The sequence below is a fragment of the Passer domesticus genome, chromosome Z (assembly GCF_036417665.1).
Source record: "Passer domesticus isolate bPasDom1 chromosome Z, bPasDom1.hap1, whole genome shotgun sequence".
NCBI classification, from domain to species: Eukaryota; Metazoa; Chordata; class Aves; order Passeriformes; family Passeridae; genus Passer; species Passer domesticus.
The window spans coordinates 15275787-15300869 of NC_087512.1; the positions used below are offsets into that span (position 1 = coordinate 15275787).

The window sequence follows — 25083 nt, forward strand, 5'->3', positions numbered from 1 at the left end:
CACCCTGATGAGGTGGACCCCAAGGATCTCAAAATCTCTGACTATTTGCAATGAATCAGGAGTTAAGAAGTAATCCAGGAAAAATATAATAGGAGAATCCGAGAAAAGAATGGAACAGACTGAAGAGAGAAATAGGCGTCCATATCATTTCTGGACAAGAACATTTCTAACTGCTGGCAGTGATTAGGAAAGCAATGCAACTGTGACAGGATATCACAAAGAAAGCACGAATTAAAGGGGTTTAATTGCAAGGTCCATTTTAAGGTTCATTTTTAAGCTAGACAAAGGTACCTACAGTGTCTTTTTGGTTAGCTTTGCATAAAAATAAAATGCATTAGCCAACCTAATTTAAATGTTACCATTTCCTAATTTTAGAGGAAATAATATTTTAATTTTACCTGAATATTCCAGAAATAATGTTATACTGACCCATGCCTAATCTTCAAAAGATGGATTTTTTTGCTTACTTTATCTAATTCAAAAGTGTCTCCAGCTGCAACTGAAGCTTTCACTCAGAGTTATGGCTTAGTTCATTTGTATTTGTACTGTCATCAGGTTTAATGTTACCTGTTCTCATAATAAGCAATATTTGTCATAGTCCTGATGACCTCCCCTTCTTCCCAGGACTATGAATATGCAACATTTAATCTTTTAGTCTCAAATAATTGGAGAAATTTGCTCCAGTGTGGCTGCAGAGCTGAGAAGGGTCATGCACACACACAAAATATATAAGAGGACCAAGAATGACTTTTCTCTGTATCCAAGCCATGGCACAAAATAACATGAATATTTCAAGCAATATGCACAGTAAAAGAAAATCATGCCACATAAAATAACTTTTAAAGTTTCCTTGAACTTATGCTAACACATAAAAATATGAATATGCCTGTTATAGAAACACAAGCATTAATTTTTAAAGTTTTTTGGAAACAAGTGTACAATCTGAAGATCTTTGTGTTGTGTGAGAGTATAAGACAGCTCCAAAACATGTCCAGACAATACCTTAAGTACTTAAAAAACCATAATCTATGTTAAGGCCTCATAGCAGTGATGGATTGTTCTGCTTAACTCTTCATGAAGCCTCTGCCTCCTTGGGCAGCTGAACTCTTTCACCCAAACCTGGCATCTTCATTTCTTCACTGACAGGCAAAAGAGTGGCTGTGAACTGGGGGTGTCTGCTGGTATGAATGCCTGCTTAAGCAGGAACCTAAGCCCTAGGCTGTGTTCTGACTTATTGCTAGTATTTGTTTTTAGTGAGTGCTATCATGGTGCTAACCACAGTTTGACTTTACATTTTCTCTACTGAGAAATTTCCAGCCAGGAATCAAGCAATACTTTTTGCTTACTCTCACTGGCAGTAATTGTCCTTTGGGCAGCTCAGCTCTCCCACTGCTCCTGTGAAGAGCCTGGCCCTTATATGCATTGGACAGCACTGAGCGTGGCACACATGGCAAGAGAATGAAAACACACGTATCTGCAAAAGAGTCACCAAGTCACCACAACACACCAACAAAAAATTCTGTCTTTATACATTGTATGCAAATCATCTTGGCTTATAAATACTTAAGTGTGAAAAAATACCCAATTTTGCTGATGTCTGTAGCATTTCTTACACCAAATATTTACTGCACAACGCCATGCTATGCACAGTGTAGGTTATGCAGACAAGACTGTGATAGGAGCACTCATCTGTTTCTCTATTACTTGTTTTATTGTTGTGGTCATATGAGCTCCCAGACAAGAAGATTTTTCTGCAAAATTCTCAAAAGATACAAAGGGAGATGACAAGGTGTGCATTCTAATTTATTCATAAAATCCTAGTGATACCCTTGATTAGCAGTACACAAAATCTTTTGTCCTGCTATCAGCCTGGAAAGTTCCTCTTTCAAATACTGTGTAAAAATATTAATTTGTCAGAATTCGAGTGTTTTGCCACATAGCAGGTGTAACATCAAAGGATTGACAAATGCCAGTTTAAATAACAGACTATGGCAATCATCTCTATGAGCTGCAAGAGCCCTTCTGGATTTCTCTTTTAATTGGTGCTGCAATTGTTCCAGTGCCTTGAGAATTGTTATGACAATAATTATGGCTGCAATTGAATAGAGAGCAATAGCAGAGAAATACTCATGCCTTGGTTGGTCTTGCACTTCTTTTATTACATCAATACAAGTACCACTCAAGCAAACTCTTGCAAGAAAGAATGTGCTCATATGTCAAAAATCCCAGCCATCTCAAGGGTGCTGTTTGGTGCCACTTATATGCCAGTATGTTGACTCTGAAGTTGTCTCGAAATTATTTCTGGAAATTAAATACAAGTCCTTGCTGTTACACATGCTAGGGAAAAATAAAATTCAAAAAAAGAATATTTTTTGTCATACAACGTGACCAATAATGTTACTTCAATAATTTTAACAGCAGTAAAATTGGCATATATAGACTAACTTTTCTTCTGAACCTTGGAAAATTGGGAAAAAGTTTTAAATATAGTCTTTGAAACTGAAGTACTTAAAAAAAAAAAATTAGCTATCTTAAAAGTCCCTCTTCTGTTTTCACCAGGGACTAATATTTTGAGTGGTTATAGGCACGTTGTGACTGCATATTCATATACAAGCTCATCTGGACGTTACAAGACCAGAATTTGGCTTCATCATAAGGATTGCAAAATTTGGGCAATATCTGAGGTTTAGGTATAAATGGGCAGTACTGATTCACAGTATGAAACTGACATATATATACAGATATATAGATATGTTAAGAACTATTTATTTGAATAGACTTTATTTTGAAAGTCTTGTCAGTTGAATTTTGCATGAGATAAAGAGTTATGCAGATTGTGCTCAAAGAAAGGTTAGAGAGAGCAAGGAAAGGCCTGGACAGGCAGTCTCCGAGTCCTGGCAAGGCTAACATTATTCTAGGTCAAATAGCTGTAAATAAGCTTACACATGCTGTGAATGTGTGTATGGGGAACATTTTTCAAAGAACCTTTCAGGGGTCAATCATCCTCCATTTTAGGATCTAGTTGTTCAGAATAAAAATCTACTTTGTCCCCCATCTCAGTGCAATAAACTCCCACTGAAGCAGTCATGTAGACAAGATGAACTGATTTTAGTACATCAGCTTTACATCTGAATGGACTAGGGACAGTCTGATAGGCTCAGACTATGTATTCTGATAGGCTCAGACTATGTATTCTTTGGCTTCTGTAATGTTATTACTTTTCTCTAGCTGGCTGCATCCAATTCTGCACAATTTTTAAATCTCAGAGGACAAGACCTTTTGTCCCAAGTCTTTTTAGCTATTATCCCTAATAGTTCTCTGGATGCTTTTTCTGTCTTTAAATTAAGATCCCTTTAACACCATTAAATAATCATTGGTGTAAGCAGAACAGTAAAGCTAATGAAACATAAATGTCTCCAGTGCTGTGAAGTGTGTATTCCAGTGGGAAAGTGGTTTTTAAGAAAAGAGCAGCCTACAAAATAATGTTTTATATTGAGATATACCTCTAAATTATAGCAATATGTTTCTCTAAAAACTAAATAACACGAAGTCTTCAATATATTAATATTGCACATTATATATATTGCACATTATATATATTGCACAGTGTTTATTGATTATATAGTAATATAATTAAAATTAATTGAAATGGCTATATGATGTAAAGGTATGTTAATTAGCCAGTTAGTGTTAACTGTGTAGCATTTTAGATAAGAGATTATAGGGAAGGGTGTAGCTCTTTTGCCTATGTAATACTGGTTACTTATGCTGAATAGTAAAAGTTAAGAAACAGCAGAAATGCCAAAATTAAGTCTGTTTAACCTTTATGTCATCCAGTGTATTATAGTGACACAGAATGCGGTTCGGCAAAACACGAGTACTGTTGTTCAGCTGAAAAAGTCACTTAGATGCTCAGAGGAAGCCACATAGGACCTCTTTCTTAGTCCCCCAGAGAAGGTACTTCTGTGTTGCAAATGCAAAGTGCTGAATAGATAACACAATGTCATAATATTTCTTTTGGATCCTCTCAGTCATAGTGTGACTTTATCTTGCTTGTTGTATGTAAGCTGCACCTTATGTCAACACTTAAAATAGTTATTTTCTTTTATCTTGTTACCATAGGATCAGAGCACCCTACAAACACAAATGAGTTAGCCATCTCAGCTCCCAGATACAGTATTTTGTAAACTCCATAAGTGTATATGTCCCAGAATTTCCAGAAGCAACCTCTATAGTGTTTCATTACCTGCGTTCTTCCCTGGAGATGCCTGAAACTTGTCTGATGGCCACCAGTCACTCATGGATCTGCTGGCTTCAGCTGCACTGACTTGTCAGCATCTAGGAAATGCAGACTGTGGCTGTCTTGGGCTGGGGACCCAGAAAGGAGGCAGCATATCATTAGTGGTCCATGTGGTTGTTTACCTAGTATAGAATGAAAATCCACAAATCTGCAGTCTGGAATCAGTGTGCACCACAGTCTGTACTAATCCTCACTTTACTAAGTTTATAGCTATCTGTTTGAATTCCTATTGTTAACCTCATCCCTTAAAATAATACATGCACTTATTTCCTTTATATATACACAAGTTTCATGGGAAAATAGTACTGCAATTCCTTCCAAGGGACAGGGTGTGCCAGTCAAGTTGAATAACTATATACTTATATACCTTACAAATGTCAGTATGTCAGTTTTCTCATGTATAACACCAAAAGACATTCTTAAGGGCGCTACTGTGATTAATGTCTATATACTTATTATACAATCAGAAGTCAACAAACTTATTTTAAGTTTTTTTTCTGTATTAAACTAATGTGAAGAATCAGAATATTTTCATTTTCATTGGAGGAATCATGGCAGCATCTAGGTTGTAGTACTTTTCACTTCCATAAGAAATGCACTGGTTTATAAAAGATTATAAATGTTTGATAAGAGAGAAAATGTTTTTGCACAGAACTTTCTTTCATATCCTCTTTTATTTGAAGATTCATTAATTAATCCTTTTAATTTTTCACCTTTGATAATGGTAGTACTTTAAAAGTGTTTTTCCTGGTTTTTGATTTTTACAAAAGTAATTTTTTAAAATTAATACTCTGTCTACCCTGAAGGTTTGTTCTTTGTCTAGTATCCTGAACACTTCTAGAATATGTATTTCTTACAACAGTCAAATATCACTTATCTGGATTTCAGATTATTCATGCAAGTTACGGAAAGACTGTTAATGTTTGGCACAAGCACAGTTCCACTGTTTCTCACACCACTTTACCTCTGGGACCAGTGTTGCCACTGTTCTGCAGCAAAACACACAGAAAAAACCACCCTGGCAGATACTACCTGGTTTCCAGCAAGCCCATCCAGGTCAGGTGCCTCCTGATCTCCTTATGAAGACTAGGGCTGCTGGGGAGTACAGATACCCCCCACCCCAGAGATCTCAGTCCCAGAAACTTGTTGGGTTCGATGTAAACCCATGTGAACACCTGGACCTGGCTGAGCTCTAGCACAGCACTGAGCCCACCAAAAAGCCAGAGCTGGGAGAGCAATGCTGATCCCAAGGAACATGGCTGGCCCCTAAAGAAAACATTATGTACCACGTGTTTTTTCCTGGGAAGATTCAGTCTATGCTTCTATTTATTGTACCCAAGTCTCTGCACTTTCTGGCTTCTAGGAGGAAGTGCTGCCTTGAATGCAGCACTAAGGCACATGCTAGGCTTTGCACTGTGCTGTGCTACGCTAGAGGCAAAAAGTCCATCCAAAAAGCCAAGGATAGAACAGACCTACATGGTAGCTTCTCTGAGCAAGCCAGATGAGGTCCAAACTTGTTAAACTAGAGCTAATAAAGTGTATTTGTTGCCTACTAGAGGTACTGGTGGTACTTTGAACCACATCCTCTCTAAACTATACATCCCTCATGCAGTGTACTCCTGCAGATCTTTCTCTTTGATCTGTAGATTATAGAGGGTGTGGCCACATATTCTGAATTTATTTATCTAATTTACATGATAAGAATCACCATTCAAGGGTTCCTAGATTTCTCCACAGGCTGCTATAGAGAATTTAGACTCCTACCTTTAGGTGTTGGGTATCAAGCAATCAAAGTAATTGAAAATAGATGGTGTATGTGTTTAGCAGAATGGGGTTCAAATCACACTATTACCTCATATTCTATTGCCCAGAAAATCACTTCAGAAACACTTATCTAAAATCTACTAGCAAAAAAATGCAGTGTGGGAAGGAAATTTCAGTTCACTGTTCTCCTTACTGGAGATGTTCTTCAGTTCAAAGTAAATGGAAGTAGAAATACTTTATAGCTACTGAAGTAGTCAGTGTGGGCAGGGAATCGTCTGAAAGAAGAGCCCTCTCTTGGCATCTGTTGGGAAAGAGTGAAAGTGAACAATTGAACCAGACATCATTTACATGCAAGATGTGCAATAACAGAATACTTCTATCAGAGAAAAAAAAAATTATTATGTTGAAATGATTGAAGGACTGCAAGCCATGTCCGGAAACCTCCAGAAATTAAATATTTGACAAATATTCCTATAGAAAAATGCTGCTCTGACAGTGGCTGCAGCCAGAAATGGGAAGGTGAAAGATCCTGAGAGAAGTAAAAATCAAGGCCAATTCTGTCCATTTTTGAAGGGTAAATTTATATTTCATGCACGAGCGAATCAGTGAAGCAGTCTCCCAGAAGACCCAAAAGAGCTCACAGGCTGCAAACCAACAGCAGGGAAAGTTCTCTGGCAATGATGACAGATGTGGGTAGGAAGGCAGCAGGAGTGGTGGTAGAGTTGAAGAGTGGCAACACAAATAACAAAAGTTGCCTTTTACCCGGCAATGCATGCCCTGGAGTTCCACATACTGCAAAGACTGACTATTTCAGATACTTCTTAACTTGGATAAGGATGTTAATCTATGTTTGGACTGCTGCCATGGACGTGTGAGAAGGTTAGTAATATTGACATAACTTATTTTGTAGATTAATTTTTTATCTCTGACTGGTTTATTGTTTTATTGTGTTTCTTTAGCCCTTTATTAAAGTTATATTTGTTCAGATTACTTTGACTGGTACAGGTAGTCCTTACTGTTGTATATCTTATTTCTCAGGTTTCTCAGACAGAATCTTAAAGCACAGACTTTTAAGCTTTCAGAAGGAACTGATAGAGTTGTATTGGCTTCTTGTAAGTGTTAATGAGCACAGCCAGTTTATGATTCATACTGTCTAGCCAGCCATAAGCTTCCAGTGCACCTTCATCTTCCATGACAAGATCTGGCGTTGAGTTCAACACCTTCCATGCTTGTTGAATTATTTCTTTATGCTTTTAGAAAGTCTTACTGCACAGATTTTACACTTCTCAGAGAAGATCTGTGCAGTTGCAGCATGTAGTGCCAATCTGAACTGTATTTGTCATTGTAGTACTTTCCCCTGCATTTGTAACTGCTTTCCTGGCTGTGTGGATTTGTGGCTGTATCCAAACCCAATGAAATCAGTATAAAGGTTTTATGACTGGTGGGATTTGGATCTCGTGTTTCAGGCTGGAAACCAGTTAGTCAAATATACATGAAAATCAAAAAGGTATTTTGAAGTACCTGCATAATACCTACTAAATTAAGGTTAATTAATCTGACAGGAAGACAGATGTCTTTTTAATGAAAGTGTTAAGTAATCCTTTTGCAATAGTCCTTCATGGCTTTGTATGGTAATTCTTTGTATTGCAACCTATATGAGTTTCCCTGGCTCACTTAATCACAATTTACATTACATTGAACCTCTACTCTGAATGTGGTTAAAGGAAAACACTCCACATTTGAATATCCAACAAAACAGAAACAGTAATACATGGAGGAAATGAAGTTCTAAAATAAAGAAACAATGTAGGGGCAGTAATATTTTTGGTCAGCTACTGTTGTAAATACCAAATGTAGTGAATATGTTCAACTTGATTTAAAGAGCACACATGATGATCCTAAAGGACAACATCAGGAACAACTGTTCATCTCTTCATTTCAGATTAAGTCCCTGCTATTAACATCATTGTTACAGGGTATTGCTTACCCATTTCCACTCAACAGTATTGACAGAGGCTATGAAAATTCCCCAGGATAAAACTTTCTTTAGCTCAAATTAAGGTAAGAGAGTATTTGCCTTACAGCATATTAATCTTGTGGAAATTATTAGATTTGTCTGTACATGCTCTTGTAGCATTTGACTTCCACTGAAGTATCATCAGAAGCATCAATAAAAGAGGAGATAAGTCACTGAATATGGACATTTGTAAGTGCATTTCAAATCTCACATGTATGATTTTTCATTGCCTTCTTTTGCACTGACTTCTAGGTTCTGTAACATAGATCTAGATTTGTATGTGGGACTAACAAAAAAAGCTCACTGCCTGTTATCCCTAAGGGAAGAGAAGTTTCTGTTCTTGGAGTGCTCTGTTTTTCTTGTGGGGAAGAAGGCTTATTGTAAAACTGATACTGGGAATACCAAGAAAAAGATGGATATGGAGATTTCAGGGAATGATGTGGCTGCATGACTGTGGGAGAGTTCAAGGTTATGGGAACCATGAAAAAGGAAAAAAAAAAAAAAAAAAAAAAAAAAAAAGGGAAATCTAGATGTTATAGTCTCCAAAGGGAAAGAAATGTGGATGGATAAGAGCACCAAAAAAGGAAATAAAAAGTGACAATTGATAATTAAGCTGTAGACTAGCCAGACCGTGCATATTCTGAATAAGAAACAGGAGGAGAATGCATGGACAGGTGGAGACTAGGATGGCATCAGTGAAAAGAATAGCAGAGGACTAAGGGTATTCTCTTACTGTAGCTTTTACTGCCAAGGAATACAAATAAGAGGGATTTTATTTTTTGTTTTTCTTTCACTAGCAAGACAACAAGGCTGATATTCCCACCACCCTTCTTCTGAAAAGAAAAAAACCACATAAAATGGACCACTTGAAATTTGTTTGAAGAATCAGTTTCAAATTCAAAAAGAATATCTCTAGCAAAGGGTTGCAAGCCAATTTCTTACCATACTCTTTTTACACAGCATTTGAAGCTAATTCATCAGAAAGTTATAAGATTATTACTGTATTAATCCAGTAGCTGATTTCTGAAAATTAATTTCACTGACTTGCAAGACTAGGCACTCAAAACTATAGGAGCTTTAATTCACAAGTTCATCCTAATATTTTCCCCTGCAGTTGACATATGTATGACATCTCAGGTTTATATGGAAAGAACTTCTAACTTTTCTGGAGTGTGTTTTGGAGTTGGGGATGTTTTATGTTTTGTTTTTATTTGTTTGTAATTTTTATTTTTTGTCAAAAGTTGTTTGTGTTCATGTCTTAAAATAAGATAAACATTCTCTGTATTATTTTAACCAATTTTAAAGACGTCATGTATATGCCATCCAAAAAAATCCCTAATACAACAGCCCCCATTCCACATCTAGTCAAGTGCTTTCTTTCTCATACAACTTTCTGTCCTTCCAGCTGAGAACTTACAGGTTTATTTGCTGAATTTATTAAAGATATTTGCACTTTATGCTCTGAACTTTACAGTTTACTTGAGAAGCCATATTTAGCATGTTCACCTGTAAAAGAGAAGTGTTGCTGTGCTGTTGTATTTTTTATGAACAGCATTTAATACAGAAAATGCCTAGAATCTCTGACAACTCTCCAAAAACCCCAGTTTGCCAAATCTTGATCTTATTATCAGCAATAAATCGGGTTTTCCATCTCTTTTTAGTCAGGAAAGATTACTGTGGCTCAGTCATAAAATTGATGCTATTCCTTCCTTGCAAATTACCACAGTCCTAGATTTTAGTAGTGTTCAAAACTGCACCATGAGGTTCGTGTTCCTGTGCAAATCCTCATGCTGGAGCCCAGAAATGTCTGCCTTGCTTCTGCTCTTAAAATCTACCTCTAAAGGGAACAGAGTGACTAAGTGGTTTAATCTTGAAAATTACTGCTGTAGCCAAAATCGATTTATGGCTTAGTTTCAGGTTACAGTCTGGTTCAATTTGAATGCAAATATTATAAATGTTCAGTGATCAGTTTTCAAGGTGTGCTAGAGGTTGCCTGTGACTTTAACCTACAGTCCTCAGCGCTTCTTTAGGGTCATCTTGTCTTTACCAATCTTGTCTGTGTATTTATTTATGCATTTCCAGTTAGTCATTGACTTACAATGACAGTGCAGTGGGAGTAGCTGTCTCTCATTGCCAAGTGTATATTCTTTGCCTGGAGCCCAACCAATCGTAAGAGGAAACAACCCAACAAAATCACAATTATTCTTTTTGGTCATTTCTCAAACAATGGACTGATTGTTTTTCTAACTTCTTTTTGGAATCAGAGGTACCTTCTTGGTCTTTTACCAATAAATGCAAGGGAAATTAAATCTTTCTTCTGAGTACAGAATATATCAGTTGCCTTTTGAACCCAAGTATGAGAAGGTGGAAATATTAACCAACACCTTCAGTAATATTTTGGACTGCAAAACACTTATGCCCAGTTCTCTGAATCACTTCCTCTGCATCTTTCAGTAATAAATTCCGGACAGGTTCTAAATCATGTTTAGATGTTCTGTTCCTGCAGCTATTAAGGGTCTCTCTGCAGGCAGGTGGGATAGTCAAATGTGTATGGGGATGAAAGTTTTTAAATCTCATCCTCTGGAGACCTCACTTCCCATCTACAGGCAGGGAGAAGAGACTTCACTGCACATTCCCCATGAGGATAAGTGCACTGAAGAATGTCAGGCATTTGCACTTTGACACTACAGCTGTGTCAGTGCCGGACACAGACCACGTTATGGAGGCTTCGCAATGAAAATGTCAGAAAACTTACTGTGTCGGGGTGACTGTGTGATAGGGAATAGAGTTTTTCTTGGCCCATGCTTCTGAAATTAGGCATTAGTGATGGCTGAGGGGCTGTGAGCTGTGAGCACAGTAATTACTTCCTTCAGATAGTGAAAAACTGAGAGCCTATTTGTGTGCAGAGATGAGCATAGCTCTGAAAGCCAGACGAAATAAAGCAGAACCCAAAAAATGGAAAATGAATGGTGGAACCAACTGATCACAGGCAGTAATGAGGGTTTCACTAAGCTGAGAAAGCAAGAATTACTATAGTGCAAACAACTCTTCAATACAAAGACAAGTACATTTTGTGTAAAACCTGACTCTGAGGAATCTGGAGGGAATGTAGTCTTTGAAGATTGCCTAAGAAATAAGTGCTCAAAGTTCATAGGCTGACTTAATCAAAGCAAGTCACCCATTCAGACCTCCTTCACATCCCAAGTACTTTGTATCTCAAGGCATATCTCCTTTCTGCACACAGAAAAGAAGGCTTTTTCTCCATGATTTTGTTAGTGATGAGGGATTTTATAACAAAACTACCATCAGAAAGCCATTTATGCCTCATTTTTATGCTAGCATTGGATTTTTGTGGTGGGTTCTATGATTTGTTTAGTTTAGTAGTCTTCTAGCCGAGGACAGGATGTGTGTTATGGACTACCATGCTCATTTCCACTACTTATTCTTCACTTCCTGAATGTTGACTAGCCTGGTCAGGGAGGATGAAAAGCTCTCTTGCCCTGGCAGAACAATAGCACTCTGCATAGAGCATCTTACAGTGAAATCTTCTGTTCTCCTAGATCTCAGATGCAGATGTCCAGAGCAAAATTCTGACTGGTGGTGTGGGGCATGAGTGTGATAGGACTCACTTACCAGGCTACCCAACCCTTGGGAAAGGAGGAAGGGTGAACTGAATCACTCAGCCTAGAAGAATCAAATCCAAAGATGATATTTGTCAAGGTTAAACAGCCAGCATAATCACTTGCACCTTCTGAGGCTTTTTCCTTTTCCAGCAGAAATCACTGTATCAACCATTCTCTCACTGTTAGTGGCAGAGGTACTACAGGATCATCATGGGGAATAGCTCCTGGTAAGGAAAAAGCGGGATCAACAAGTGACTAGCTGGCGGGATCTAAAGAGACCAAGGCGTTTATTTAAATGCCCTTGAGGTACCTTGGTCACAAGACAGAGTCTGGCAGTCATGCTAGTCCCAGACTCTGCTCAGACTACAATCACAGGTCATGTCACAAACCCTGGTGACCTCGGAGCTCTGCTGGTATTTATCATCCCAGCAAACAGTACACTTGCCAGCCCAATGAATTAAGTAGCTCTGGGGTGGAGTTGCAACACAGTGGGCTCATTAACTTATTGTGAAATAAGCAGACTGTTATGGAAGAGCACAGAAGATCAGCGGAGGATACATAGGACCAGCATTCCCTTTGTTCCTGCAGGCAGGATTGCCAGATAAAGGTATACCTTTAGTAAGTTTTGACGCTTCCAACACTTATAAGTACATATCTGTCCTAATTGCCTTAACTAGTTTTGAGTCCCTGATTTGCTTGAATCCTACCTTTAGGGGCAATTTTTGATCCTTATGAAAAAGTGAGGAGGAAAATTAGTATTGTGATAGTCACAGAAGCAATTTTTTTCTGCTCTTCCAGCTGCATTTCACATTCAATAAAAGTTTTGTGGATTCTGCCTTTGAAAAAGAGAGGAGTCTCAATCATCTCAAAGATGACAGTTTGATTTAGAAAAGGAATGAAACCCCAACTGTAATAGTCATCTGAAATCAGCTGTTCTGCTGCCTATAAATGGCCAGGACACTGATGAACAAGTAGCTAGTGTGCACAAATAATGGAAATATTACTCTTAACAGATCAAGGCATTACAAAACATGTTGTTAGGTTACATTATAGGAGCTTGGAAGAATTTTTTTTTAAATTATAAGGAAATATAAGAGGCATTGTTGGGATGGGGAGAAGAATGGTTCAATATTCTAAAAGGGAGTTAAAAAGCAGTGAGAGACATACCAGCAAAGGAAATTTCCACATCTTACATCCTAAGGAATTTCCATTGTATCTCTAGAGAAGGCAAGAAGAAGTAGTAACCATGGACTAAGCTGGTAAAAGGGAGGGAGAAAGAACAAAAGGTTGAGACAGAGAAGAAAAATGAGAGCTTAGGTATTAAAAATGGTAAGAAAGACAACTATCATATCAAATTTGTGCTTTGGAGTATAGTGATACAACACTTACAGGATGAAGTGGCACATGACTGAATGCTGCTAAGAGTGTAGGAAACATGAAAGAAAAGTGATCTCTCTCTTACTACTGAGGGGCAAGCTGATCCTTTTCTACATTTTGAGACAACAGGAGGTATCCAGGCCATTATAGCAGGAGAAAGGACTAAGAAATTCAGTGCATCTACTCTACTGCTATCAGTAAAAAACCAAGTCATTCTCATCTGTTGTAATCAAGTGTAATTAGGTAAAATATTAGCAAGTGAGTACACTTCAGGCTTATTCTGTTAACACTGGATTTTGTTTTAGACCTGTTTTTCCAGTTTTGTTGGCTTGATATGCTTTGAAAGAGGCCATTTCAGTCTATGACCCAGGACACTACAGATGCTTATTGTTCCTATTTTAACAAAACCACAAGGTCTAGGAATAAAATGGCAAAAGAAAATAAGCAGCAAAACTGTAACTAATAGCATTTATTAGCTCATTCTGGTATTAATGAAAGTGAAGTTTAACACCAATGTTGCTTTTTTGTCTAGTTTAATGACAAATTTTCTCATTGGACTCAAATTTTACTTTTGTAACAACTATCATGGTAAAAATTGCAGTCTTTATTTTGCTGGGAAAAAAGTGTGATGATTACCACCCAATGGGGACAGATGGGAATTAGACTACTATATAAAATACTGTGTATATTTGTAAATTTAGTTCTAGTGTTTGAAAAAATTAATTTAAAAACTGACTTGAAGTCTTGATAGATATTATGCAAATGAGACTGGCACAAAAATTTTGTTTGTTTTCCCTCTAGTCACATAGCCCTGTGATTTCAGAGCTCACCACAGCTCTCACCAAAGCCCTGCTTTGATTATCAGACACCAAGTACATTCTTGGAGTTGGTTCTCTCAAACCAGACCCTCTAGGGTGTGGAAAGTGAGCTCAAATGTTGGCAAGCAAAGACCCATCCAATTTTTTATCTCGTGAAGTAAATGTCTCAGTGCTCAGTGTAATACCTCTGTGCAGTGACTGTTCTACCTGGATTCAGGTGCTGCATTTGTTGCTGCAGCTGCTGTGGATAGCAAAGCTCTCATGAGTACATGAAGGGCCTGGCCCTGTGGTGTGACCCTCGTTTGAACTCAGCAGATAAGGACCAGCCAATATTTTAAACTACATACTTCAGAACAGTAACCATTTTCTAGCATTAAGGATTTACAGATTTTATTTTAGTAATGTAGAAGAACAAGTCCATTCAGAATAGCATTGCTTGTAACAAATATCTTCCCTGTCTCCTAATATACTTATTCAGATGGATATTTCAATCAGGTATATACAAAAAACTTTCAAGACAATAAATAAATGAATTCTAATAGTGGGGAAGGGAAGATAGTTTCCCCACCATGGGGGGAAGGAGTTAACTGATTTCCTGTAACAGAAAAGTCTTCGAGTCCAAGGTACTGCAATCATGGATGCAGAGGCAAATAATAGCATCAGTTATGAGATAACATGGTTTTCCTTCAGAAAACATTTGAAATTTATAGTTCAGTTACAAAAGTGTTCTGGAATGATCATAAGGAGCCTCAACCTCTGAAAACATTAACCTGAACTGAAGCAGAGCTGTGCAGCTGAAAGTAGGGAAGGAAAGAGGTGGGATCTGAAAAGGCTGGCAAAGATTTGGAAAGAATATTAATATACATAAATATTAATGTCTTTCTCTTACATAGAAGAGACTCCAGAAAGTCTTGATGTATGAAGCAGCATCTGAAAGAAGCAACTGAGACAATGAGCATTGCTGCTCTAGTAATTTTTATTCCAACTGTGTATTCCTGAACTTCGATCTGCAACAGCTGTGTCTAGATTGGGGTGGGGGTGGGGGAGTGATTGTGGATGAAGATCATTAGCTGGCAGGAAAACTCCCAGGACTTTACACAAAGCATCATTTAAAAGCTGAGTGCATTGACTCAAAGAGAGTTTTTGGTTGGGTTACACAGACAGAAAACTGGTAGATGTTTGGATAGAGTATGACAAAAACCCCTTTGTTTTCATGCTATTAGGTTTTAAGTTATGGAAATTAATTAGAGACAGCTCAAGTAGGCAGATGACCATGTCTCCATCTGTACTACTAAGTGAAACAGAAGCAGTCACTGATGGGCAATGCCCACACTTACACAGCTTTTGGCCATGGTTTCCTCTGGGCCCCCATCCAGCACTTGTATAGTAAAATTATTATTTCTGTAGCTAAAATTGTGTGAAGGCTCAGGTTTCAGTCTGCCAGACCAGTGTTTTCATAGTGTGAAACTGCATGAATGTGCTGCAAACCCCTGACGTGTACCATGTTGTATGCCCAGGGATTCAGACACTGCTAGGACAGTGCTGGGACAGACTAAGAGCAAGGAGCCATCTTCCCTTCATCTTCCCATCATCCAGTTGTTTAGTCATCTCTGTACTTTCTACTTGAAGCAGTTCCCAGCCAGTGCTATTCCCTTGGCATTATTCAGGACTTGCTGACTCAGGTCAAAACTATGCCAAAGAGTGTGTTATGTGATGGGGGTGATACAGGGCCCAGCAAGAAATCTCATTCACAGGTCCCGTTTCATTTTTTTGTTACATTGAAATTAATTTCACTAAAGACAGAAGATCGGATTTAGTAGAAAAGGAGTAGAAGGGATGACTGGATGGAGCTTTGTCAGCAATGCTTAGGGGATCAAGATAGATAGGTACATGTACTCCTCCTAGCACTGCCTGTCCTACACCTCAGGGTGGCCAGGCTTCTCATCTTTCCCTGTAGCAGTGGCCTCTCTCTGACAGCAATCACCAGCTCCACCAGCACCATGGGGATGGTGGCCCGGCTTCTAAAGAAGGGACCGCGGGCAGAAAGATGGATCAGACAAGGGACTTTGTACAGAGATAAGGCAGTATTAATGATACAAACCAGAAAATTCATGGAACAGTGTGTTTCACCAACTAAAACATGTGATCTGGACCTTGTAGCCTCTGAGAAAACTCAGCAGAACCCAAGGTGGGCTGGATTGATGTGAGCTTCCCAGAAGTCGAGCACTTTGCTCACACTAGGTTCAGCAACAGGACCATGCCAGGACTGATGTGGATTTCAGATTTTGTGACTCTAGAGTAGCCAGATCTGATATACAGCAGCCAAGTACCTGTATTTCACTGCTTGAGCCAAAATCACAGGATTAGGACCGTCGGTAGCAGAACTAAGGTGACTACTGATCTTCAAGTGGGCAGCTTTTGAATTACCTTCTTAGAAGTTCAGTTCACAGGAAATTTCGAAATGTTCAGGTTTTGGTCCAAATTTTAAAAAAGCAAACAAAAAAGGAGTAAAAAAAAATTGCATTAAACTGGAAATTCTTTTTTTAGGGCAAGTCAGCAGCACGATTATTAGGCAAATAAAGTACAAAGTACCAGGTGAATCTCCATTCCTATTAGAACTGACTGTTGATTTTATCAGTCTCTGACCTGAAAGGCGACTAAAGCAGCCTTCTAAAATCAAAGTCAAAGCAAAGAGGCAATAATGTAACTATCAATATACCAAGGAAAAAACTGAGAAGGAAGTGAGTAATTTCAGGTGAAGGACAATTTTGACTCATAAAGAAAAGGATTTTTGGTGGCCATGAATGTATTGAAGCATGAAATGCAATGAATACTAATAACCACAAGAAAAGCTGAGTTGTGATGCTCCTATCTCAAGATTCATTGCTTAAAATGGGTTCTGTGAGAGTTTGAGATATTTAGATGACACAACAACTGGAAACTGTGCACTCCTGTATATAAACTGCAGAGGATATGTTGAAGAATATCCATTTTACCTCTCTGCCCATGTGAGTAAGAAGTTTGCAGTCAATTGTGTGCACCTGTATCTCATGATTCCCAATTTTCAGGATGTATGCAGGCTCTCTATGTAATATTATATGTTGGAGATGCCTCTGTTTCACTTTTCAGCAGTTGTTAAAAACTTCTCACACTGTTCTGGTTTTTCTGTCTCTAAACTTTATTAAGATCATCAGGTGTGAGAAAGAAATAATGAGGAAATCCCAGCATATAAGTAGATATACAGTTATGACACTATTTTGTTGAGAACACTGAAATACATACATACCAAAGACAGTAATCTTACTACTGTAATCCTTGCCTGCCTGACCCATCCCATTCTTCCCAACTATTTCTCCACTGTAGATAAATGGATGGGGCTTGATTGTTCCAGTCCTGTAGGCTGCCACTTCTTCTGCAGGGTGACATAAACAGTGTCTGTGCTGCACAAGTAACAAAAGCCATACTTTTTAATGAGATGCATCTCCAGTCTCCAGAATTACAAAGTTCCCTCACATTTCCCTATGCTTGGGTAAGTTAATTATTTGTTTCATATATTAAATTAAATTTCTAGGATGCAACAGGAATATTCCAGTGCCTCTCTTATGGAGAAGCTTTGACCAGGCATGGATTGATCTGAGAGTGAGGTCAAAGGCAAATAGACCTTCAACCCTGAGTCCACAGCCATGGCTGCTTGCCTCCTCATCATGTCAGGCCAATATCCGCACTAGGAGTTACAGCTGAAAACTACTAATTCAAAATTATAAAAGTGGAAGACTGAATTTATGAAAATGGGAAACAGCAGTTTTGTGACAGTTTCTCACTAGAGCACAACTTTTGGGGTTGAAGTCATTAATGTTCCTGTTAAACAGCAAGTAGCACAACTCTCAAGATAACAGGGACCTCCTCTTGGCTGTGTCAACCATTTTATGGGATTATTTCTGCATAAGCTATTTCTAGCTCTAGCCTGTGTCAGAGGTTTGGGCTGGCTGGATATCCAAGTATCTGTTTACAAGAGTCAGGATGGATGGAATATTATCAAGTACAGTCAAAGGCAACTGGAAAGGACACACACTGTTGGTGCTCCACTTCAGGGCTAGAATTGTGATTAAAAACAACAACACAACATTAGGTAAATGTCACTGCCATTGTTTGAATCCATTTAAATATTACAACTGCAAATGACTTCAAGGCTGTTATCTAAAATCCACTAGACTCAAGTAAACAATGAAAAATAAAAGCACAATATAACTTAGAATTTTGATAAAAGTCCTCTTTTCCCTGTTTGTCTGTTTGGTCTTTCTGATAGTCAGTAACATAAGAATACTGTAAATATCTTCAAAGAAATAGAACAGAGGAAAAATCTACATGTTTGGATTTAATTTTATATACCATGTGTTCACCCTGTTTGACTGCTTGTATGTGAACAGTTTAGGTACATAAATCCATTTTGAACAAATTTAATAAAAAAAAAATCATGTGCATTGTGGAGGAATATGACAAGCCAAGTTAAAATAATGAGGAGATACAAGAAATCAACAAGAGGAGTAAGGATACTTAAAACATGACCACAAAAAAGACCTTACTGATAAACAGAGTTATGAGTAAGATAACTACATAGTAGGGCAATCTGACATTAAAGGACATAGCCCTACACTGGTGCTGAACTCCAGACAAACGAGAAAGCTGGACTCATCAAAAGCTTGTGGAAGAATGATGAAAGAAGAGGAGGACTCAGCTGCAGCTGTCAGCAAACTAAACACAGGACAGAGAATGAACAGAGAATATGTAGTGGAAGCCTTTATCACGAACAAATAACAAATCATTTAACGCCCAATGCACAAAGTCACAAGAGAGTTTAACTACCCAAAGAATGGGTAGGAAAGAAAATATCAGGACATAGATCAATTAACAAGCTCTATACTGAAAAGCATTGTTCGCCACTTCTATTTCTGTGTTAAAAACAGAGAGAGGAGAGGCTCTTCTGGATGTGCTTCTGTACCAGTGAAAAGTAGCTGTTTGAGAAAAGAATGACAAAAGGTGATTTGGAGACAATGACTGAAATTATAGAGTACATATTCTCAGGGAAGAAAATAGAGAAAAAGGAGACAGTCATTGAAATGGACAACTTTCACCAATTCAAGTCAATAAAAAAGGCAAAGGAAAAAGTAATTAAGTTGTAGCAGAAAACATAACCTATACTTATCAGAAGGGAAAAGCAGAAAGAGATACTAGTTTAGGTAAGTCAGGAACTTGATCTCAAACTCACAAAGTTCCATCTGAAAAGTGGAAATCAGATCAAATTCTTAAACATATAAAATAACAGTATGATCCAATCAGAAGACTAAGGCATAAACCAAACACAGAGCTAGAAGATACTTCAAAAGGAAACAAGCACTAAAAATAACAAATAGAAAAGAAAATTATGATTGATTTTCCTGACTATTTGTGAGGCTGGAGGCATGACAATGACACAACAGATGATCCCAAGAAGACTGGAATATTTAAATTTGTTTTAGCATGTGACAAAAAAAGCTGTAGACACCTCACTAGCATAATTAACAATCATGAAAAGATGTTAAGTATTCAATTTAAAACAGGGTCAGGAGAGCCTTATGGAATGTTCTCAAGTCAGCCAGAATAGACAGACTTTGGCCTGGGATATTTTAAGAGTGAGGTGAATTCTTCAGATTAGCAATTACTTGAGAATCTGTCAAAAATGGCTAAAAGATATAAGTCTGGGAAAGGACAAAAAATAACAGCTGCCTTATATAATAAGAGGGGAGAAAGTAGATGAAGAGGAGGCTGGAAATACTAAACTAATCAATCTAACTTCAACTCAGAAAAAAACCCAGAAACAAATCCAAAGCCTATTTAGAATTAAGTAAACTCTTTGCAAATGCTTTAAATGAAAAGTAATAGCGTAAAAACTAATTTGGTAATGTATATAATTTTAGACCCATTTTCTTTATTTTGATACTCTCATATCACAAAATTACAGGACCCTTCTTTGTTCTGACGTTATTCAACTTTTTTTAACAATCCGGACAACAGCCTTAATAAGTTTGCAGATGAGACAAAGTTGAAAAGGGGTGCAAACATGAATGTATTGAAATTCAAATTCAGAATTTTCTTGAGAAATTGCAGTGGTGGAATGAAAATGGATTAAATTCTACATGATGTACTGCACTTAGGTGGAAATAATCAAATTTAATGCTCTGATTTATAAATAGCAGTATAGCCTTCAAGCTTTTCTCTTCTGAGCACTATTAGAACATCATGTAGAGAACTTGGTCCCTTTGGGGCATTATACTTCGGAAGAGACATGAAACAGCTGGAGAAAACCCAAAACTGCATGTGATTAGAAGCAAAGAGAATGTGATCCATGATGAAAGATTTTAAAAATAGAGACCCTTTGGCCTAGGGCAAAGGAAAAACTCTAGAGTACATGGCAATTATTTTCAAACACAGAAGAGGATAATCTGATCACCATTTTCAATGTGGATAGAAGAATCCCTGAATTTAAATTTTAGCAAAATAATAAGAGGTAGACATTATGGAAAGCATTCTAGTAATAAACATGTGAATATCTCACACGGGTAGCTTTAGTAAGTAAGGGGGTCTTTTGCACTGAGATATTTAGAGAGCTAGTGAAGAAAATACCAAGTATTAGGAAATGAAAGTAAATCCTGCTTTGGGATACATGAACAAACTACATTATGAGTAGCTAACTCATAGCTTTCAGCTGTATTTGGCTTCTCAGTAACTGAAGTGTGGTAACCATGTCAAAATAATGACATGCCAAACATGTTGAGCCCATGATGAGCAGGTGGGGTGTTCTGGTGCAGGAGCTACTGCTCGATATGAGTCTCAATCGATGAAAGGAAGTAGTCATCAGATTCTGCTTAGAGTGAAGTCACCTATTTTCCTGGAACTCAGCTTTATATTTAGCTTGCCCCAGATCCCATGATGGAGCTCAGGAGTTGTATAAGAATACTGCTGTTCCCAGGACCCCCGCTCTTTGGTCCCCCGCAAGATACATGGTATGCATCATATGGCTATCCTCCGAGGTAAAATATTGTTATGCAACTCCATTAACCAGAATGAGGCGGGAAACAGCCCAAACTGGATGACTCTTTCTGTGCCTATCAGTACAGTTATGAGCACCAAGCATCATCAAAGTACAAGCATGCAGGATGAAGACTGAAATAATCATGCACAGCAATGTCACCAAGGCAGTGATTGAGGGCTAGAGGACCATAGATTGTGTGGCTGGACAGCCAAAACACAGGGAGGACCTCATGGAGGAAAAGAACTTGTCGTGTTAGACATAAAGGGTCCAGAGATCTGTATTTTGACTATTAGGTGGTTATGGCTCCATTAAGGTTACTGACAGGAGAATTATCAGTGTAATCACATCTGCAAAAAAGACTATAATAGGGAAACCAGGGAACTACAGACTTGTGGGTCTGATTTTGACACCTGATTATAACTGGGAAGCATGTGAACAAACACAGTCTTTCTAAAGAGTCAAAGCGCTACCTTCCATCACCTTAGGAACTTCCACGCACACACAAATATTCTGTCTTGGGAGAAACTTCCTGTGAGTATTTGAATGACAAAATAATGCAAGTCAGGATTTTCCTTTACTGATATTACAAATTTTCTCAAAATGGTGAATTGTTGTAAAAACCCAAGCTCTCCAGAAAATGGTTAATGTCATCCTGAATGGAAGCACAACCATTATGTAGAGATGGCAACAGCATGTATTTGATCTCAATCAAATATTTGAGATTTATCCATCTCAAATGCCTTATTGTCACAAATGCTTAAGATCTGTCAACTAGAGACCTTAAGCTGAATCATAAATTAAAGGATGCCGCTGTTCCTGGAACTAGCAGACTTATGAAAACAACAAACAAAATTACTTCTGGCTTTGTTCACATTCTTTGACTAGCCCAAGAAATTTAAGAATCATGCTTTATACTCTGTGACCTTGGCCAAATTGTTTTCTGTTGTCTTTTGCATGGTAGCACTACTGTTTAAGTATAAAGTGAATTTAAATACACAAATAATCAAGCATGGTGTCTGTTCCAACTTCTGTGTTCTCCTTTCCACCTTAATCTGAGAGACAATAGAACTTGATGGAGAGCAGGAACATATAGTAAAAGTTGCAGAAAAATGCTCATGCAACATGGGTAGACAGTGAATACATGCTCTGATCAATTAAACATAAAATACTTGGAATTAGTTAGGTCTCTAACATGTTACAATTTAGGAATTCAAACGTAGGAAAGCAACAAATCCTTGTTTGAAGTGTCTAAATCTTTGGGACACTTAGACAAAAGCACTTTAGGCAGAAGCTCTACCAGACCCCCAAACTTGTTCATTGGCAGAAGGAAATGGAGGACAAGATAGACAAAACAGGTGCAGAAAGTGGTCTCAGGCTCTGGATTCCAGCTTTGCAATATGTGCCTAGTCACATCTTCAATAAACACTTGACAGATTAAGGATGGGATTCAGTTAAGATCCAAAGAGCAATAACAACACATTCATAAAATAATACATACAAACACACCCAAACCTATATATATATATATATACACATACATATACGTGCTATAAAATTGATTGATGTTCTTCACTGTTCATTTGGAGAAGTTCTTCTGGCTAATGTAACATCTAGGATACAGGATAACCTGTGTAGTACTGGAAACAGGCTAGGACCAGCTTTGATATTTCTTGCATTAAAAAAGAGCAGTGAATACATCAGTTGAACCAAAACCTTCATCTCTACAGTCCTCCATCTCCCTTCTTCAGAAAAAAAAAAATACCACGATATATACCTTTCTCAGCAAACCAGAAAGTCAGTGTATTTATTACATGGCCAGATAGGTCTTTGTTTATATTAGCTGTAGATAATGACATGATGGATGACTCCGAAACAACAGAAAGACAGAGCAAGAGACCTCAGGCTGTGGCAGAGCATTTCTTCATTTTTTCCTTTCTTGATTTGCCTGTGCCTTCTTATCCTGCATGCATGTTCACATTGATTCATTGGAGATTAGTTCCTAAGAGAAAATTCTCTGTTTCCACAGATATTTATTGGTTAGGTAATTATTCTGCTTTCATATAAAGTATTTGGGGGAGCTTTGCTCTGTAACTTTAAAGGAAGTAACCCAGACAACCCACAAACTAAATTTTTCCACATATTCAGAGGCTGAGAAGAGACCTGCTATTAAATATTGTTTTAACTTTTATATACAGCAAGCACTGTGCATTCCCAGCTCTTGCTACAAGTCTGATCATGGTTGGAATATGCATTTTATTAGTGTGGTTTCTTTTTGTGGCAAGCAATCGTGTGTCATGGTACTTTTTTCTATAATTCTACTTATGACGGAAATTTAGATTAAAAGAAAGCTTCTCTTCTTTCAGCTACTCCTCATTTCTTACCTGAATAAAGAACATTAAGAAGGTGAAGGAAAGAAGAAGAATTAACTTTTCCCTGCATAGAATTTTGACTAGCTATCATCCTAAAAACAAATATTTTGATGGAAAACACAGTAAATGTCTAAATGATTGATTAACTCTCTATGAAGGTTATCACCTAAGTTTCACACACTGCCAGTGGACTTTCTTTCCCCTTAAGTTTTCTAAAAGCATGACATAAAGGGGGAACACTTACTCATCTGAAGAATTCTCTAGCTTATTTCCAAAAGACCAACATGTTCCTTTTACATTTCCCATTTTTTATTACCATCTAGATAAGATCAGTGAAGATTAAATGGAAAAAAGTGTGTGTTGTATTACTAAAAACTATGGATTCATAGTCCCTGTGCTTGGGAGCCAGTAGTCTATACCTGCTCTGTTTAATATTTGCATCAATGACCTGAAGGAGGTAGTGTGTACTCTTGACAAGTTTGCAGATAACACCAAGCTGGAGGGACTGGTCAATATGCTCATGGGCAGAACCATCTTACAGCTGGACCTAGACAGGCTGGATGAGTGGGCTGATGGGACCTGTGAGAAATTTTGCCAGGACAAATGCAAAATCCTGCCCTGGGGGAAAAAAGCCTATAAGGTGGTACACAGACATATTGCCAAACTGGAGTGACCCAGTGAAGCACTACCAGGATGCCCAGATCAGGAGTTGGAGCATCAGCCCAGAAACAAAGGGGTTCAAACAATAATGAGAACTGAGGAGCTCAGAGCGGAGAAGAAAGAAAACCTTTTGCCTCAAAGGACAGTGCAGTAGTGGAGCAGGTTGCCCCAAGACGCTGTGCAGCCTCCAGACATGAAAGTTTTTGAAATGCAACTGGGTAAAGCCCAGCAAGATTTGTCCTCTTCACTGAACCTGCATTGAGGTAGAGGTTGGACTGGAGAGCTCCTGAGATCCCTTTCTAGCTGTGCACTTTCTGTGTTTATGATTGTGTTAAACAAGAAGCCAAGAAAATAAAATTATAGATTTAAACTGCAGTTACGAATGCAGAATATTAACAATATTTTTATTTAGTCTGCCTTCTGCATTATTTCATGCAGTTTTGAAAAATAAAAACTCTTTTTGTAATTAGTGTAAGTAGTTTTTCACTCAAGAGAAACATATCCATACTCACTCTAACCTCAAAGCATAGGGAATTTTAAACTACTCAGACTAAATGACCTTTTTTCAGGCCTCCTGTAAAAGCTCTGCAAGTAAAGCAGTATCAATTAAGAGTGCATTTTGCACTACTGCATTAGCAAAAAGCCTAACAACAAAATGTCACTTTATTTCAATACAAACTTCTAGACAAAGAAACCCCTTTATTGTTTTAGCATGGACCTGGCATGTGTACCCCATTATATTGATCCAGAAATATATAAATTGATATTGCTTTTGCTGACTATAGGCAACTACTGCCTGCTAAATCAAGCCACAGGAGTTTGGCTGACAGACTTTACCAATACAGCTACCTTTACGTTATAAAAGCTCAGATTTTAGCCAGTGCTTACAGTAGGCACCCACTGACAAGCAAGTCTGGCAGAAATTACAAACAGCACTTGCTTTAGACACTTGGCAGTGGAAGAACCTCTTTCAGATGAATTATCATGAACTGAACTGTTGAAATTCTATTTGACACCCTGTTGATAAATATTGCATGATACACTATTGTAAGCAGAGAGCAAAAACAGACTCAGCCATAATTTTGT

The 25083-nt window shown here is 37.9% G+C and overlaps 1 long non-coding RNA gene across 2 annotated transcripts; it reads left to right on the plus strand.

Annotated features, from left to right (window-relative positions):
- Positions 1–1900: 1900 nt before the first annotated feature.
- Positions 1901–24692, plus strand: LOC135290775 (uncharacterized). Of its 2 annotated transcripts, XR_010353581.1 has the most exons (4): positions 1901–3957; positions 4123–6943; positions 8007–8125; positions 23332–24692. It is a non-coding gene; the product is annotated as an uncharacterized LOC135290775 (long non-coding RNA). The 2 variants fall into 2 exon arrangements; XR_010353580.1 differs by having other exon boundaries at positions 1901–6943.
- The last annotated feature ends 391 nt before the right edge of the window (positions 24693–25083 follow it).